The sequence below is a fragment of the Sphaeramia orbicularis genome, chromosome 12 (assembly GCF_902148855.1).
Source record: "Sphaeramia orbicularis chromosome 12, fSphaOr1.1, whole genome shotgun sequence".
Classification (NCBI taxonomy): Eukaryota; Metazoa; Chordata; class Actinopteri; order Kurtiformes; family Apogonidae; genus Sphaeramia; species Sphaeramia orbicularis.
The window spans coordinates 14,160,714-14,181,540 of NC_043968.1; the positions used below are offsets into that span (position 1 = coordinate 14,160,714).

General features: G+C 36.3%; 1 long non-coding RNA gene across 1 annotated transcript; it reads left to right on the top strand.

Annotated features, from left to right (window-relative positions):
• Positions 1-658: 658 nt before the first annotated feature.
• Positions 659-20,549, top strand: LOC115430554 (uncharacterized). Its single transcript, XR_003936957.1, has 3 exons — positions 659-671; positions 1,269-1,274; positions 20,373-20,549. It is a non-coding gene; the product is annotated as an uncharacterized LOC115430554 (long non-coding RNA).
• The last annotated feature ends 278 nt before the right edge of the window (positions 20,550-20,827 follow it).

The window sequence follows — 20,827 nt, forward strand, 5'->3', positions numbered from 1 at the left end:
CAAAAACGCACTGTTTCTTCCATTATAACCACTGTTTTTGATCCGAAAACCATTAAGGCATAAATCCTGCTTTTACTGATATCTGGGCTTCATATGAGAGGTGAGGGTCTAAATTAATTTATTAACGTTGTTAATGGTGCTGTTAATCATTGACATATGCCAGGCTGCAAAAATCAAATAATATGTGGTCCATTTTTTATGTAGTATTTTGAAAAAAACAATACAAAACTTATTTTGTGTTTTTTGCATCAAAAAATGTAGTGACATCATAATGAAAAGAGATTGTTTAAAAGGTTAAAAAAAATGTAAAATGAATGATTATTTGATGTGTATGATTAGGGCTGACCTTGATTTACAAAAATAAAACCAAATTAGAGCAGAAAAATAAATCAATATATAATATTTAATAGTTTGATTTACAGGTGTGCATTTTTCGCACACTTGGTGACAGATGCTAGTCTTTTTGAACATTTGACCTAGCGCAAAAAATAATAATGCAAATTCACCAATGTTGGAGTTAGTCATTGACATATGCCAGGATGAAAAAATAAAATAATATGTGATCCACTTTTTATGCAGTATATTGAAAAAAAAAATTTGTTTTTGTTTTTTGCATCCAAAAAAATAGTTTGTTTACATTACATACACGGCATTTAAAGGGTTAAAAAAATGTGACAATTATTGAGTATTTGGTATTTTTATTTACGGCTCAAGTTGATGAAATAGAAAAAAGTGTAAAAGAATTAAAAACAAACTGTATGAAATTTTTTTGACAGTATTCCACAAGTGTGCCAAAAAGGCACACTAGGTGCTTAGTAAGGACCTTGCTGGACGGGATACCGGAGGGTTAATGTGTACAGTAGTGTTCTGAAATAAAATAGTCTGTACCCCCAACCCAACCCCCACCCCCAACCCCCGTTCACATGAACAGAACATCATTTCACTGTCTTACTCTCAGTGTAAAAGGAAATAAATGTACAACTAATGTTACACAGAATAAATAGAAATATTATGGATATTCAAATACAAACATATATGATACCTTCATTTTTACATTTTATTATACAATGCAGGAAAAAAAAAACAAAATTCAGATGTTCACATTCAAACACCACAGAGCAAAAATGATAATACTATACAACCATACAATGTTACCCACAGTATTTTCTCCTACATTTCCTGTAAGATTTGTACCATATCGGTTTTATTAATAAATTGTACAAAGGGTCTCCAGACACTTCCATATATGTCTGTGTTTGCTCCTGGAGGATTCTGTTGAGTTTCTGTAAACTGGCTTGAGAGTCTGGTTTCGACCGGCTGGGTATGGGAAGTGTCATGAGATAACTTTTGTTAGGATTTGGCGCTGTATAAATAAAATTTGATTGATTGATTGGTTGATTGATTGTGTAGTGGCTTTACCTTTAGCCAATACTATGTTCAACCTGTTGTATTTTTTGACACGTGCGTGAATGAATGTCCGGCTGGTTTTCTTTGTCTTTGGATATGCCAATCCATTTATTCACTAAAATCAAGTCCCAGAGTTCATTATAGGTCACAATTGTCATTCCATACACTTTCTACAAATAAACAAAATAGGCTCCTTAACACAAAAGAAAACACTGAAAACTCCGACCAACTCAATCCACTCCATCTCACGGTCAGAAAATTTGGGCCTGTCCTCACACACACAGCCCACCTCACACTGCAGGTATATGTAACCTTGCCACACCCATACCAACGCCCATGATGAGATGCACCTGTGGCGATCATCACAGCCACACCCACTAAACAATTATTAAATTAAGGTCAAAAATAAAAAAGAGGAATAAACAAACAAAAATGCATTTTGGCTCCAACAGATTGACTGATTGATTGACTTCTACTTTATCTTTAAGAATATGTGTTATTTTCCACAGAGTGCTACATTGTGTAGCAGTATACCAGGGGTGTCAAACTCATGATAGTTCAGGCCAGTTTGATCACAAGTGGGCCGAAGCAGTAAAATAATAACATAATAGTTTATAAATAAAATATGAATAAAAATATTTACATTTACAAACTATCCAAACAAAAAAGATGTGAATAACCTGAAAAAATGAAATTTCTGGAGAAAAATAAGTGCATTTTTAACAATATTATGCCTCAACTTATTAACTTACCTATTTAGTAACAGGCAAAATATTGTTAAAATTCCACTTAATTTTCTATACAAATTTCAGGTTGTTCAAATTTATTCACGTTATTCCATTTTATTGTTAAAAGATAGTTTGTAAATGTAAATATTTTCATATTTTACTGTTATTTTTTTGCACTAAAACAAAGAGGAAAAAAAGTTTTTTCATTATTTATAGGTATAAGGTAATGTTTTGTTCTGTTTTTTTTCACATTAAACCCAGAAGAAAATTTGGAGTCAATATTTAAAGGTTATTATGCTATTATTTTACTTCAGATCACATTGGTCTGTATGTGGTCCCTGAACTAAAACGAGTTTGACACCATTGACTGTTAATATATTTGGTTAATTTTTCCAATCCCGCGGGCTGGATTGGAACCTTTGGTGGGCCGGTTTTGGCCCTCAGGCCTCATGTTTGACACCCCTACATCAAACTGAGCATCTATTGTAGGTGGATCGGACTTTTTCCAACATAGAGCTAACGTCTTTTTGGCCTGTATTGTTGTAAAATCTACGAATTTACATTGTTGGAGTTTCAGTTTAAAGTTCTTTGGATACAGGTGATGTAGAATTAGCTTGGCGTCAAACAGGATGTTAAAAAAAAAAAAAAAACTGCCTTAGTGTTGTTGGCTACCTTCTTCCAAAATGATTTAATGCTGTTGTATTCCTAGACACAATGTACAAATGTCCCCTAAGCCTGTCTACATTTAAAGCATATACCGGCCAGAAGTCTTACAGTAGGATTAAGGTGTCAATCTCACTGAGCACAACGTTGAGGAATTTGTCCTAAGTCAAGGATTTTGCATAATTATGTGAAATACTGACCCTCATACGGCTGCTTTTCACAGAGATTTAAGATACACGGCTGCCTTATGAGGCTTAAGATTCAGTGTGGATGGATATGAATGAAAGGAGAAGGGAAGGAAGGACGCTCCAGACTGTGGATTTTTTCACCGTGGGCTCAAAACTCACACAGTGCGCCACGTTGCCTATTCTAAGAAGGAGGATAAGCCAAAGAAACAGGGATTTTACCTCTCAGGTTTGACATGTGGAATTATTTTGGACACCAGTTTTACAGCAGGAGAGAACATGTGAAGGATGCAACTGTCACCCAAAAAATAATGCTTTTTTTTTTTTAGATTTATAGCCACTATCTCAGCTTTTTCTGTGCAGCTCTTGTAAATGCATTTGTAAAAGCCCAAAACCTCAAGAAGAGAAATCTGTGTAATTCATCTGCAAGCTTGTGCCGTGTTTAATTTGTGTCTGTATCCCACCCAGGGGAGAGTAGTGTTTGTCAGCATGTTTGCCATTGACCAACAAGTGAACATGAGCAGTTGCTCAATCCATTTGGCTCTCCAGCTACTGCAGCTTTCAAACCCTTTCATTTTATATGCTATCACAATTTTATGTACTGTCAGAGTCAGAGCTTTGTGATATTCCACAGTGTCAAAAGGAGGCCACGTTACATAACTACTTTTCATCCTAAACCTCAGTCAACCTGCCATTTGAGGGTGACACAGTAGATCTTGTGGATGTTTTCACACATTTTTACAAAGCAGTAAAGCCACACTGACACTTTTTTTTCCCAGAATGTTTACAGTCAGAATCGGTCTTCGTTGTTAGTCTGTTTCCCCACACTGGTGTACAAGACAGTGTGGGTCAGGTATAGTTTAGAGAGTGTAGGAAGTGGGGAAGTGTTTACAGTGGTAGCAGTGATCAAAAATAACATGATATTTTAACTCATAAAGACCCAAACAGCTGCCATCGACCAAAAGCATCTACTCATCTAAACTGTTTAACCCTTTCATGCATAAGTCACTCCAGTGGACAGTTCTTCTCCAGCTGTTCTCTTGTATATTCATGGGTTTTGTTGTTTTAGTTCCATATCAGCCAACACAATGGACACCATCCCATACACTGACATTAAAACCATTACTGTAACTTTGCTGTTCTTGATAAACCTGATCTGCACTAACATGTTTAAGTGTAAATCACTTGTTATTTGTTAGACAAGAAGTTTTTTTTTTGCATATTATCTCCATGAACTGAGTAATAGCTAGCATTAGAATATGTTAAAATGTGAGAAGATATCAGATTAGCAGCAGTAAAAATGTTTTTATCTCATTGTTTTCATCACTTTCTGATATTGGGTTTTAAACACGTTTCTTTACTTCAGAAATTAAATGCATGGATATTTTTGTAACTCCATAGGAAAAAAAAAACTCGATCGCATTGTTTTTTTCATGCCTAAGGAGGAATAAAAACACTGAAGAAAAAAATCTTGACTAAGGTTCTCACAATTCATGCATGAAAGGGTTAATACCTGCTGATCCACTAATCCTATCAATACATGTAAATAATTGGAGTAAAATGCAGTTTGTCATCTTTTCATGGTAATCAGATATGACCCATTTGGATGTTCGGAGGCTCCGCAGTGAACGTGGAAACACCGTCGTCTTCTACAACATTGATTCACCAGTAAAACCCATGGAGTTCAATCAGTGACAGTGGATGGAAACACTGGGTTTATGTTCGGTTATTGATATTTTCTTCTGTTTTCTCCATTTTTGGTATAATAACCTTCAACTTTAATCTGAGTTTTTTATGAACATCTACATCAGGCATGTCCAAAGTCCGGCCCGGGGGCCAATCACGGCCCGCGGTCAGATTTTCTACGGCCCACAGCTTGGGTTTTATAATGTATTATTTATGGCCCACTTGGACTGTTGAACTGAGTACATGAATCATAAAAGGTTCCAAATGCAGTTTCTCCTTTCACCTCATGGTGGCAGCACCACTCTAACTCTATCTGGTTCTATGACCTCGCCATGAACTTTTTTCGTTAATTTCAAACCATGGCGCCTGTAAATAAAAAAAGGAAAGTTGACAGTGAGGGCCACCGCTTCCAGGAGAGATGGGAATTACAATTTTTTTTCACTGAAAATCGAGGCAATTATGTTTGCTTAATTTGTCAAGAGACTGTTGCGTTGTTTAAGGAATTCAATGTAAAGAGACACTAGCAGACAAAACATGCTAACGCATATGACAAGCTAGCAGGGAGTGAGCGTTCCGAAAAAGTGAAGCAAATTCAAGCTGCTTTAAACTCAAAACAGTGACTCTTCATGTGAACCTGTGAGTTCAATGAATTCACCACCAAGGCAGGCTACCAAGTTGCCAGGTTAGTTGCTTATAACTGCTGGTGTTATGTACTTGTAGATGTGACACAAAATATTACTTTCTGAATGATTTTGTGAAAGACAAGACTAAGAGTCATATGTTTTCATCTTAAACGTTAACAGACTTTGCATTACTGAGTAATATATGAGTAATGATTACTCATATAAGTCATGTTTAAAATGAATGTGGGGTTAAGATTTTTATCAACTTGGACGTTTAAGATACTCCACACAGTTTGTTCTATGTTATCTGACTCCAGATGTGAAAGGAAGAATTGTTTTTTTTGTTTTTTTTGTTTTGTTTTTTTTAAATTTGTTCACACCTGAGTGGCTTAGATTTGGTTACGTTGCCATTTTAAAAAATGATATTGTGACAATGAAAATAAAATTGTTGTAGAACAGCGCATTTAGATGTAATTTTTACTGTTTAAAAAATGTCTGAAGGGACCACTGGCCCCTGGCAATGTCCACATTATCAGATCTGGCCCTCTTGAAAGAAAGTTTGGACACCCCTGATCTACATGATCAGTAAATTAACTTTAAGGAAATTCATGATTTATGCTAAAAAATGCAAACGGGATAATATAATAACAAGTGGTGCCAGGTACAACAAACTCCGCCCCTCGCATGTACAGTATTGTAGCTTATTTTGGCACCGATCCAGCTGATGTCATCATGTCTATGTGTGTGCTGATGTCAGCATATCAATTGCCTCTATCTATGTGCCAAGTTTGAAGTAAAATTGATGTTTTTATAGACATTTGAAATGTTGTCCATTATAAGTAAATGAGAGAAGGAAAAAGATTTTAAAAATTCATAAAAAATTTTGACTTTGACCTACTTTTCCCAAAATGTAACCACATCTATTCTGGGTCACTGGCAATCTATAACCCCAATTTGGTATGAATTCAACCAATAGTTTTGCTGCTACAGACATTTGAAATTTTGACCATTATAAGTAAATGGAAAAAAAAAAGATTTTAAAAATTCATAAAAAAAATTTGACTTTGACCTACTTTTCCCAAAATGTAACCACATCTATTCTGGGTCACTGGTAATCTATAACCCCAATTTGGTATGAATTCAACCAATAGTTTTGCTGATACAGACATTTGAAATTTCGCCCATTATAAATAAATGAGCAAAAATGCAAGATTTTAAAAATTCATAAAAAATGTGAACTTTGACCTACTGTTCCCAAAATGGAATCAGATCTATTGTTGGTCAGTAGCAATCTATAAACCTAATTTGGTATGAATTCAACCAATAGTTTTGCTGCTAGAGCGTTAACAAACAAAGAAACAAACAAACTGAAACAAAAATAATACCCCTTTGCCTTCCCTTCGGAGGGTGGTAAATGGAGATAAATCACTTAAGAAATGCTAAATTTAGAGAAAAAAATCATTTGGGAACTGGCACAAAAGTAGCACTGGATCTTTATGTGTTACATTCATGTACAGACTGGATGAAAGAGAATGGATGGGAAAAGATATACAATAGAAATAGGAAGAGAGGATGATACAAAGAACTTTTATTCCATTATGTTTACACTGGCAATAACTGTAGATGTGTATGAGAGAGTGGTGGTTGAGCGAGCATGAGACTCCAGTAAGAGAGTGAATGCTCATATTTTGGTGAAACAGAAAAATAAAACATTATTTCATGATTCTGTCACAGCGGTTATACTGCAAAAACACAAATAAACACACCCACACTATCATACAAAAACTCTAAACTCAACAGGAATGTTCCAGAACCTAAAGGGTTGACTGGACTCACTTCATTTTTTATATTGTTCAACCCGCAAGTGCTGTATGTTGTTGTTATTGACCGGAGAAATAAACACACTGGCAAAGGTCGACACCCATGGATGCCCTGAACATGGCAAAACAAGAGGAAAATCGAAAATCTAGAGTGCAGGTAAATACGCCATCACACAATGACAGAGGACCAGTGATGGTTGAGAAATATTCCAATCAAATTAATTTATAAAACACTTAAAAAGTGTTGGCCAAAGTGCTATACATAGAATTAATACTGCATTGAAATAAATGTGGTGAAAATACAATATCCATTTTACACATACACACACAAAAACATGGAAAATAAGACCATATAAGCAAAAACAAACACAACAAAAAACCAAAACAAAGTGCAGTGAATGAAGATGAGTTTGTAAGGATTATCACCATCAGAGTCAAAATATAGTGTTTTTTCAGGGATACCCTATAAATTCTGCCTTTAAAGGTCAGTGTGTGATATTTAGAGACACCTAGCTGTCAAGGTGCAGACTGCAGCCAAATGAGTAACCAGAAACTGTTGAGTTCCTCATTAGAAAAAATGTGTTTTTGTCCATTCTATGCTGTTTATTTATTATTGTTTATTTATTTATTATTCAGTTCAGTTCAATTCAATTCAATTCCATTCAATTCAATTCAATTCAATACTTTACTGTTATTGTATTTTACTCATAAAGAGCCAAACAGCATCACTAACCAAAACCATCTACTGATCTAAACTGTTTAATACCTGTTGATCCACTAATTCTATCAATACATGTAAATAATTGATGCAAAATGCAGTTTGTCATCTTCTCATGGTCATCAGATATGACCCATTTGGACGTTCAGAGGCTCCGTAGTGAACGTGGAAACACCGTCATCTTCTACAACATTGATTCACCAGTAAAACCCATGGAGTTGGATCAATGACAGTGGATGGAAATAATCGGTATATGTTTTACTGAAAAAGTCACTTTTTCTTCAGTTTTCTCTGTTTCTCGTATCATAACCCTCAACTTTAATCTGAGCTTTTATGAACATTTACATGATAAATAAATTAAATATAGGAAAATACCAGATTTTGACTGAAAAAATGCAAAAACACAGAGGATAATATTATAATAAACGGTGATAAATCACTTAAGGAAGGTTAAATACAGAGAAAAAAATCATTTGGGAACTGCCACAAATGTAGCATTGGGTCTTTATGGGTAAAAAAAAACAAACAAAAAAACACAATACAGTAGTGGATCAAGGATGTTTCAGTTATAGCAAGACAAATAGAAAAGCCAAAATGAAACTACAGTCCCAAAATGCAATGAATTAGCATCAAACATAAGGACAATGAATGTAACAGTGCAACAGTTCAAATGGAAGTACAGGTGGGGGCTGGGATTATGGAAGGAGTGTGGTGTGGTGTGTAAAATGAAAAAAAGAAAATGAGGAAACATGAGGATGCAACCTGATGGTGAGCTAGTCCCATCACAGACACGAAAGGCTCATTCTAAGGTAACAAAACCTCAGTGATTGTTTTCCCTGTGATTATACATTAATGAAACATAATTCTTATTTCTGCAATTAGATCCTCCCAAATCCTCCTAAATCCAATGCACTGGGTTTTTCAATCATTTCCAGGAACGTACAGGCATTCAATAGCCTTTAGAAATACAAATCTCTCATATGAATGACTGTATTGTTGTGCACCCAGAGATAAATGAGACAAATCTCCTAATGCTCTTTTGCAGAAGGTTGCAGATATAGTCTATAGTGACCCTTTGAGCTCTGATGCCAATGTCATGTCACATAAACACTCGCAACCCTCTATCATCCCCACACAGCGGGATATTGATTGGTGAATAAAGTACATTTAATTTCCCTCTCAGCAGGTTGGCTGTGCCCAGCTGTCCTTTAGACCCTTTTCTCTGTTTAATGGAATATTCCAGAGAGAGAGCGAGAGAGAGAGAGAGAGAGAGAGAGAGAGAGAGAGATACACACACCAACACACACACACACGCGAAGAATGAGATGTATGATGTCAACATTTCCAATCTATTGGGAATACTGATTTGATGAGTTCCTGTCATAAAAATCACGTAACAGTATCCACTGGGGGGTTTCTTTCTTCTGCAGTTTTCATATTCAGCTGTCATTTGGACGCGATTAATCTTTTTGCAGAAGTGACGCGTATACAGTAGACGCAATATTTATGTGCAAGTTACAAAAGGTGTTTTTTTTTTTTGTTTGTTTTGTTTTTTTTCCCCAGGCTGTTTGTTGTTTTCAAACGCTTGACAAATCATGTAAAGCAAAAACAACTTCAAGGTATTTGACTTGTACTGTGAAATAGATGATTTCTTTTATTAGGAAACAGACTGGCTTGTGGTTTAACAGTATATTGACTTAAACCGACAAAAAACAAAATAAAACAAAAGAAAATATCTAATCCATTGGCTAAGGCTGTGGAATCATAGGCTTGTTATACAAATTGAGAAATGGAAGGAAAATACCTTAATACTAATGCAAACAAAAACAACAGTTCCAGATGCTTCTATGCGGCAACATCAATAAAATAACAAATGAAGGAATATCATTTCCAAGAGCGGTGCTTATCCCTTTCAGCAGAGACTCAGGGGACTGATGCCAAGACACACACAGGGACACCAACACTATAGTAACACTATTTTTACCCATATGTATTAATGATACAAAATACATACTACATATTATCCACTGTTAGTGAAAAGCGCCTCACACTGCTACTGCCAACATATCTCTGCATAATTAACTTATATTACATTACATGCAATACGTTTCTTTCTTTCTTTATCTAGGATCTCCATTTGCTGTACCATAGCTACAGTTATTCTTCCTGGGGTCCTTACAATAATCTTTACAACTAGTCAATGCAAATAACATGCAATATAATCATACAAAACAATTTTTCACATACGATTTAACATGAAAGAAAATAAATAACAGACAAGATACAGAAACGGCAGCTCCTTCAGCTCAGCAGCGGTATAGTATATACAGTACATATATTCAATTAGCCCAAGTATCGATCATTTATGGTCAATACATGCTTCTTGATGAACATCTTGAATTTCGTTTTACGGTTTTTTTGTGTGATGCATTCTGGTAGTTTGTTCCATTCTTGCATAGCTCTGTTTATTACCATCTGTTTCATTGTGCATGTTCTAGATTTGGGTTGTATAAAATTATTTGCTTAAAGGGGTCATATTTTGCTAAACCCACTTTTATTAGTCTTTGGTTCATTTATTTGTGTATTTGGGGACAATAATGGTTCAAAAAGTTTGAGTTTGAACCAAGGTTCTAATAGTTTTTAGTTTAGTTTTATTTAGTTTTGACTTTTTTTTCTCTAATTCAGTTAGTTTTAATTAGTTTTTAGAGCAGGTTTGCTAGTTAGCTTACCAGCCGACAGGCCGTAAGCTACTGTTGTCATGCAGCATCCAGCGTCGTCATCGTCGTCTGTCGTCCGTTACAAAAATTTCAATCGTCTTCTTCTCCAAAACTACAATTCCGATTGACTTCAAACTTGGTATACAGCTTCTTTATAATGATGTCAAAAAAAGTTCGTGAAATTATTTGGATCTGATTCTGGATTTGGTGCCACTTTGAAAAATTTCCCCATTATAAGAGATAGGAAGTGGATGGATGCAATAACTCAGTAAATATAAATGATATCCAGTGTAAATTTCTACAGTCCAGCCCTGATGGGGAGATGACCAAAACATCATGTCCACATGCTGATCAGGATCTTCTTCTGGATCCGGGAACTTACGGAAAATTTAACATGGGCTCTTATGGGGAAAACATTTCAATCGTCTTTTTCTCTGAAACTACAGTTCTGATTGACTTCAAACTTGGTATACAGCTTCTGTATGATGATGTCAATACAAGGTATTGTAATTATTTCGATGTGGATCTGATTCTGGATTTGGTGCCACTTTGAAAAAATTTTCCCATTATAACAGATAGGAAGTGGATTGATCCAATAAATTAGTATCAATGATATCAAGTTGGAATTTGAATTTTTTACAGATCTGATTGGAATATGACCAAAACATGGGCTATTTCTGTAATAGAATAAATACACAGAACTGGGTGATAATAAATGGCATCTGGATACATTTCCCAAAGCTTTTAATTTGGCTGGTAAGCTACAGGGCCACTGGTCCTATTTTTTTTATTAGTTGTTTTTTTCTGAATGCTTAGTTTTGTTTAATTTAGTTTAGTTTCAGTATTAGTTTCAGTTTTTTCATATATTTTATCTTCCTCACCATCCTATTCAAAGAAATTAGTGAGGTTACCCTGGTCACTTTATTTGGGGGTCGGGTTAGGGCGGCTCATTGACTGAGCACAGACACAAACATATGTACAGTACGATGGATAAATTCCCTATAGCAGGTTGGAGGGGGTAATGTAGGTGGGTGTGCGATCCATACACAACGTCACTTACGTGAAAACGAAACTGAAACTTTACATACTTTCACTGTTGGCCTCCTGACTTCTATATTTTTCTCATACTACTGATCTTAAATGAAATTTTCACTTGTTCTATCTTATATTAACATTGACAAAGACGAAAACTAAGGGAATTATATACATAATTTTTATACATTTTAGTTTGTATTGTGTGCTTACAAAACTGTTTCAGTTATCGTTTTTTTCTTTTAATTCGAATTTTTATTTATTTCAGTTAACGAAAATGTTTTTTCAATTTTAGTTTTCGTCATTTCGTTCGTTTTCGTTAACAATAATAACCTTGATTTGAACCCTCCAGGTGCTGTAAGGCTATCTTTATATTCAGTCCGGCAAAAATCGAGTGGATTTCTACAACCTGTTTTAATTCCTTCTTAATTTGTTACGTTTATAACTAGTTACATCACGACATTTGCACATATAAGGTCCAGACTTCTGATGAACATTTCTCTGAGTACGCTGTAATTGTTTATCAGCAGCAGCGGTTGTAGTCCATACTGAAAATGTGTCCAAACTTCGAGCCGATTACCTAAAAGGTTCAGTTGTTGGTTGAACAGGACAGAGCAACACAGCCAACAACCTGGAGGGGGCGGGGCCTGAAGCGGCTCATTTGCATTTAAAGGGCCAGCGCTCAAAACCACCTTTCTAGTGTCATTACTCAGAAATATTGTTGAAGATGGACCTGTGGAGTTTAATTAATGAAGAATTCAGACCCAAGCAGAGCATTTACAGTTTATGTAGATGTTGTGGCTAAAATAACGGAGAAACCATGACTTCGGGATGGTCTCAGGGAATCTCTCCCATTCTTTATTCAACAGGGGTTTGACACAGGGGTGATCTGACATCACTGTTACCATAAAAGGAATCAACCCTCTGATCTCTGATGCATGTGTGATAGACTCTTTAGCCAAATATGATGACATGTTATTAATGACTTTGATTTCAACATGGCTTGGTGGGAACATCCTCTCCTTTCTGCTCCCACAGCAAGTTTCTCTAATTGATGCCAGGTCATTGTAAACTGGACACAAACACACAATTTACCAGAAGTTGCTCAACTTCATGAAACAAGATCCACACACTTAAGGCTTTATCAAAATACCACATAGACCACAGGGAAATGTTTTAACCCTTTCATGCATGAATTATGAGAGCCATAACCAAGATTTTTTTTCCGGAGTGTTTTTATTCCTCTTTAGGCATGAAAAAAAAAAACAAAAAAGAAAAAAACAAACAATGCAATTGATTTTTTATGAACCTATTTTTCATGGAATTACAAAAATGTCCACTCAGCTGGACACTATGCGTTTAATTTCAGAAGCAAAGAAACATGTATTTACTGATATTCTGTGTGAAAACTGTGAAATAAAAACATTTTAATGCTGCTAATCTGATGCTTTCTCACATTTTACCATACCTGCATAGAGATAATGTGCAAAAAAAAAAACAACAACAAACAAGCAACTTTTATTTTAAAAAAAAACAAACAAACCAAAACTGTTTATTTCAGTCTGGTAACATTTAGCATTTTTTTTTACTCTCAAACATGTTACTGCAGATCAGGTTTATCTAGAACAGTAAAGTTACAGTAATGGCATGAATTGCAGCGTATGGGATGACGCACAAAACAACAAATCCATAAATATACAAGAAAACACCTTTGATCAGCTGTCCACTGTAGTGACCACTATGCATGAAAAGGTTAAAATGCATAATTCCATTTAAAAAAAGCAAAATATCACTCCTTTAAGTGAATTTTTCTTTCAAGTAATGCATTATGAAAACTTATATTTTTGTTTTTGAGTCCAAGAGATCAGTTCTGCGTGATAATTTCTACTACATGAGGCAAGAGTGAGCATAAAAAGGAGCAACAGTAAAGGCAATATGTTTATTTCTTGCAGGCTTACAGTGAGTTTTAATTTTTTTTTTCCCTTCAAGCAGTTGACACTGGGTGCCTTTGGGAGTTTTGTGTAACCATATATCTCCTTAAGGGATGTTATTCCCAAATGCCCCTGACTTTTCCCTGGTCTTTACAACTACACACAACCTCATTATAGGCATAGATGACATCATGTGTGCTTTTCCCTGTAGATTCATATGGAATAGTGTTGCCAGGAACACTCACAAACACCGGAGCAGCTGTCCCAATGGACCGACCGACATACATACATCTGTACATGTGTTCAAATCAGGCGTATTCAACTAAAATCACAAGAGATTTGATAAGTCAGCCTTGGTCTCCAGCTGAGATCCCCACAGTTACATATATGTTTACAAATGTAGTTCACACTTTGAAATTACCCGTGAATTTCGCTGAATAACACATGCAGTAATTTATTTTTGGTATGATGAAACAAAACCTTAACCGAAGAAATTTGACGGTAAACAACCCTCTCACTCCTCATTTTGTGTCTTTGCAAAAAGAACCTTAAGGACAGAAAAGTCATGATCAAAGTCTGACATATTCAGGAAAGTAGAGAAAATGAAGGTGAAATAATGCATGGACATGATATTCTTTTAAACCACAGGAGTTTATGCACCCTTAAGTTTTGTTTTAAGGTCAGTTTTGTCTAAAAGAGCACTCTCTGTTTTCATTTGCAGATGGAGGATATTTTTATTTTTGTATGTATTTAACCCATTAAGACCCAAATAGTAACTGGTGACCAAAACCATCTACTGATCTGAAATGTTTAATATCTTCTGATCCACTAAACCTATCAATACAGGTGAATAGTTTAGGTAAAATGCAGTTTGTCATCTTTTCATGGTCATCAGATATGACCCATTTGGACGTTCAGAGGCTCTGTAGTGAACGTGGAAACACTGTCATCTTCAATAACATTGATTCACCAGTAAAACCCATGGAGTTGGATCAATGACAGTGGATGGACACACTTGGTTTATGTCCAGTTAATGATAGATTTGCTGGGAAAGTCACTCTTTCTTCAGTTTTCTCTGTTTCTGATATAATAACATTTGAATTTACTCTGAGCTGTAATGAACATCTACATGATCAGTAAATTAAGTATGGGAAAATACATAATTTACACTGAAAAAAGCTAAATACAGAGGATAATATTACAATAAATGATGATAAATCACTTGAAGGTCAAATTAGGAAAAAATTTCATTTGGGAACTGACACAAAAGTAGCACTTGGTCTTTATAGGTTAAATAAGAGACTTCTGGGAGAGACTTGCAAACTAAAAAAACTAAAAAGACCAACCCATATACAGTACCTGGGGATGAGGGTAATAAAGGACTATGTTGTTTTTTGCAGCCACTGTAGATAAATCTGTTGGCTTCAATCCACAACGTAGGTTTAACCATCTGAAAATTCTATTTGGCCAATATTTTTGTGATCTCATTCAAGCCTAATTACCATATACAGTAATTATCCTGCATGGCAATGACAAACAGGATTTAATATGACAGGGAAAATGAAGAGATTACAAAATAATGGCACCGTGCACCAGAAACATCAGATAACTAGTAGGCCTGGAACGGTACACAAAATTTTCGGATTGATACGTTTTCAGTTTTCAAATCCACGGTTCGGTTTTTTCAGTTCGGTACGGGAAGAAAGAAAACCCCTCAAAATGTCTATTAATGCATTTATGAATTTTTTAAACATTTTTTCCCCCAATTTTTGGAGACAATAGAATATAGAAAAAAGGAATAATATAATTCTGCTGCTAAAAATCAAATAGAAAATAAAATAAATTATTAATATTACTAAATGTATTTTAAACATTTGTTTTGGACTTTTCCCTGAAAGGTCATTTCGAACAAACAAGAAAAATCTAATCACAGTTCTGTCAGTTCACATTCTGCATGAAAATAACAAAAAAATTCCACATGAAGTGCAACATTAACAAGAGGGTAAACTGGTATTCTGTTGAAACAAACTGAAGAGAAACACTGACAACACAATGAACCAAATTATTTATTTTAGGACAGAGAACAAACTGTTTAGGACACTGTGTGTATTTCTGTGTGCACGGGGGATTTTATTTTATTTATTTTTTGTCAGAGCCGGCGGGTAGGGGGGGCGCGCAGTTATACAGTATACCTGGGCGTGCGGTCCATAACTAACGTAACGAACGCTGTCGTGAAACGAAAATGAAACTTTACATACTTTCAACGTTCTATTTATTCCTCTATTATACAGCGTGTGTGATAGACAGACAGACAGACAGACAGAGCTAGTGTAAGTGTTTTAGAACTACCGTAGTTCCTAGGGGCCAAACAACGTCCGTCTTCTTAACGTTTCTTTCCTTGTTGTTGTCTTTCACCTGAACCTGAACTGATCCAAACTGGACTGGACTGATGGTGGAGGGTCTTCAGTCTCTTCCCTCCAGGTTCACATCATATTTGTTGTTTTTTTTAACCTTATATCAGCTGCTATTTCATATTTCGGGTCAGTGTGTGCTCCTTCAATGTCCGTGTGAAACTTGCGTGGATTTAGAGTTCCGCATCGAATGACGTCTTTCATTCCTTTTTCTTTTTCTCATCATACTGTGGCGTTTCGGTACAGCTGTGTACCGAACCGAACAGGTGCGTACTGAAACGGTTCGGTTCGGTACGTGTACCGTTACAGGCCTAATAACTAGTATGGGTCTCATAGGTATATAAGTCTGTGTATTATCTACAATAGGCTGTGGTCAGCAAGGACACATTTGGGAGACATTCATGGTTGTGGGGAAAACTACACAATATAAACACTACATTTCAAAAACTCTACCCAGCACGTTTAAGTAACCTTGACCTGCCAGAAACAATGTTGACGAGCATTTGTAATAGTTTGGAGTTGTGCATTCGAGTGTGTACAGAAGCATTTTGTAAAACAAAGGTTGTGTGGATTGATTAAAAAAAATGTTGAGATAAATATCTGTAACTTGTGGACAGGGTATAGTTTATTTTCTCTTTACCCAGTGAATCTGTGATTAAACTTGAGACTTCCTCCATGTGTATGGTTTGCATTTCTCTTCTTAATTGTGGAGCAGGATTATAGGCTTTACTTTCATAGATTCTGCATGATTCAAGGAGGAGGCAACACTAACAGTGCCAAAGTAATCACACATCCTGCTGAGTTCTTGGCAGCCTAAAAGAAAATGTTTTCCTAGTCGATGTGACTTTTAACCAGAATGCCCCCTTGGGTTCAAGACTGGGATTGGAGTGAAAGGTTGTCTATAAAATATGCATGTCCCACTAGGGGCTAAAAGTGGTCTGAGTGTGTGTGTGTTGTGTATGTGAAGCAGTTAGGTGTTGTGAGAGGCTTTTACTTTGGAAATGGAGATGCATGTAGGTGTACTTTCAAATACACTCCGCATCTACGACTAGATTTATGCTGTGACTGTATAGGATCATTTAAATGCAAATGTAAACTCACAATAGTATTGTGTTCAGGCATTCAGTGTGCTCTAGAAACTACAATGTACAGAAGCTCCCTTTGCATTTTTAGGACTTTGGTGTCATGCACGTTTTCTGTTGATATTAAAAAATGCTAATGTAAAGTCAATTTCACATTTGACACTCGCGCCTTCCTGGAAACACCACTATCATAATTTATAAACCCGGTAGACGCATAAGGAGTTAGATTTGTTTCTAAAAACCCAAGCAAGATCTAGTGAAAATAAGGCACAAAATTCAATTTCAAACAGAATAACACTTTCTGAAGCAAAGAAAACATCATCTCAAACATACCAGCAGGTTAGTCTTTTATTTGTCTGATTTCATGTGCAGTGTTGTATAGTAACAAAGTAATAATACTCCACTACTGTACTCAAGTATGTTTTGGGAGAATTTGTACTTGCACTGAGTATTTCTTATTCCGTTTACTTTCACTTATACTTCACTACGTTTCATAACTCAGTTGCATACTTCTACTCCCATACATTTTTAATGCACAGTATTGTTACTTGTCAAGTGTTATTTGAATGAGTGATACTTTGCTTTAAAAAAGAAAAAAAAAAAGAAAAATGGAATTATGGATTTTAAAATATTTCCCTGTGGTCTACATAAACTGTAAATGCTATGCTTGGGTCTGAATTCTTCATTAATTCAACGCCACAGGTCCATCTTCAACCCTATTTCTGAGTAATGACACCAGAAAGGTCATTTTGAGCACTGGCCCTTTAAATGCACATGAGCCACTTCAGGCCCCGCCCCCTCCAGGTTGTTGGTTGTGCTGCTCTGTCCCGTTCAACCAACAACTGAACATTTTAAATAATCGGCTCGAAGTTTGGACATATTTTCAGCATGGACTACAACCGCTGCTGCTGACAAACAATTATGGTGTACTCTGAGAAATGTTTGTCGGAACTCTTGACTTTATTTGTGCAAATGTCGTGATGTAACTAGTTTTAGACGTAACAAATTAGGAGGAATTAAAACAGGTTGTAGAAATCCACTCGATTTTTTGCCAAAATGAATATAAAGATGGCTTTGCAGCACCTGGAAGGTTCATATTCAAACTGTATGAACTATTCGGGTCCAAATACACAAATAAATGAACAAAAGACTAATAAAAGTGGGTTTGGCAAAATATGACCCCTTTAAAGGAAATTTGACATTTTCACCGCTGAGATTATTGGTGACTGCAACAAAGTCAGGAAGCTGATTTGTCATTGGGCCTACTTGTGTAACGGTCCACACTCAACCTGTCGGTGATCTGTTGATGTGATCAGCAGCGTAATATTCAAAATTCTGACGCCTTTGGTTTTTATTAACATTTACTTGTACTTTTGCTTTCATTACTTGAGTATATTTAATTGTAGATTACTTTACATCCTTAAGTACAGTAAATACAGTGGTGTAGTGGTCCCTGGAGAAGTGGGTATACTCTCAATTTTTGCCCTGTTTTATTTATTTATGTATTTATTTAAGTAGTCCAGAAAAATCCTGTTTTAGAAACAGTGACATGTCAGACTACTCTATCTAATTTACCCAAAAATCCATCAGTAGTATTTGCTCACTATTATAAAATTATCATGACTTGATCAGGAGCAGTTTGTAGGTTTTTACTGGTTACACAAGCAGCTGCATGAATGGAAATGTATTCAACATGAGGCACACATACTGTAAGGTAATGTTAGCCTTTCATTTCTCGTTCACATTTCCAATAATCGCGCATCTTTCAACAAGATGTGCAGTGACCTTTCAATCAACTGGAGTGGCACTGGCACCTGAGGTGTCCAATCAGGTTCCAGAGGTGGCCACCACTAAGCAGAGCCCTGGCTTTGGTGCTACGTTTGCAATATTTAAAAAAAAAAAAAAAAAAAAAAAAAGTAAGCAATATTTTTCTCAGCATGACCTGCCCTACAGTGCAGCTGATTGAGGCTCATCAGTCCTCATCCCTAAAGTTAACCTATCTACTCAGTGAGGGCACCGAGTACTAGCCAGTTAGAGGCAGAGTAGGGTGGGTCATGGGTTCACCATCCTGGAGGAAAACATGGGCAATTTGCCTGCAGATACGACTGAATGACACACATCAGGGGTATACGCAATGCTGACTGAAAAATAAGTTGGTATACTCCATATACCACCTTATACCCTGGACTACACCTCTGAGTAAATATTAGATACATAAAGACTTTAACTTGAGTAACATTTCAGTTGGTGACTTGAACTTCTACCAAAGTAAGTGTAAAAACTATGAAGGCTGATTTGTGTTGGAATAATTAAAACTTCTGCATTGGCATACAGTCAGATATGATAACTGGTCAGGGATTCCGTTTTAATGCTTTATTTCTCTTCAGGCAGATTATTTACAGGTGGAACAGTTCAGGTGATGACATGGGTAGGATGATTTGGATGAGATGATTTTAAATCTTAAACAAAGGGAAACAATAACTATTACTAAAACAATTCCAAACATATTCAACTAACAATAACACAAAATATAACTCACTCAGGTATGCATCCATCCAGTCTGTGCATTTAAGTCTTTGTCTGTTCTTCAGGCCTCATGCTCCCAGTCAAACAAAGGGAAAAGAGGATGGTCTGGGCCTGATCCTTCCTCTTAAATGGTTGGGTGTGGCCTGATAGGTGAGGTGAGGTCCTGCCCCTCCTCAACCAGGAAGTGGCGTTTTTAACAGTAAGTCTTAGGTAGGGTACCTGTACTTCTACTCAAGTGTGACGTTTCAGTACTCTTTCATGTGTCATGTACTTTCATTTTCTATACTTTCTTGCTCCCAGTCTTCTCATTTATGCTGCCTGATTTTTTTTGGTTTGCTTTTGTCGCATGAACCTCTCAGATGGTTGGGTTCTTTTGGGGGTGCATCTCCACTGGCTAAGTTCAGGGCACCTCACATGCCTGACACACCAAGGGGCAAAGCCTAAAACATAGAAATGTGGTAGTATTTTAAAGTTGTAATACCACTAATGACATTGGGATTAATACAAAATAGCCTGGTTCCGAGTTACATCAAACCTCTCTCTCTCTCTCTCTCTCTCTTTTTCTTGGAGTTATTCTGGTGTCATTTGCTTAATTTGGAGCCGCAAACTACTGAGATTTCATGTTGAGTACAAGGCTTTGTGATTTCTACCTTGTTGGGTTTTGATTGACATGTTTGTTGGACGGCTCATTTTCTTGTCAAATCAAACTTTCAGATTTTGTTTATTTGATGAAACACATTCATGTCCTTGGAGACAACTCAGCTGTAGTTGTGGTTAATTGGTTTCACTAATAAGACTGTAAAATGACTTTGACACAGTGCTTGATGAAATTAACATATTTAGGTTCAATCCCATTTCACACCTTGGCCCTCCCCCTTCCCCCTACCCCTCCATTTGCGCATTCATGTGAAGAGGTAGGGGTGTTCTGATTCTCGATGTGTTGGAGGGGTAGGGCTAAGAGGGAGGGCTGTTTGGCCCTCCAAACGGAGGTTTTTCCAAGACCACCCTACAAATGGAGGGGTAGGAGAAATTTCCCATAATTCTGTTCGAATCATCGGCAAGATGGAGATAAACACAGCTAACAAGTGCAGCAGTGTGAGAAAAGAAACACACAAATCTAAGTATTTTCTTTGTAAACAACTTAAACATTTGACCATCCGTTTCAGTGTATTGTAGCGACTGGGGGCTGTGATGTTTAAAATGGACTGTTACACTTTAAGAGATTTCCCAGAATGCACTGCATGTTTAGGGAAGTGTTCGCGAGTTGTTAGATGTTACCGGCTACCTGTGCGTGTTTT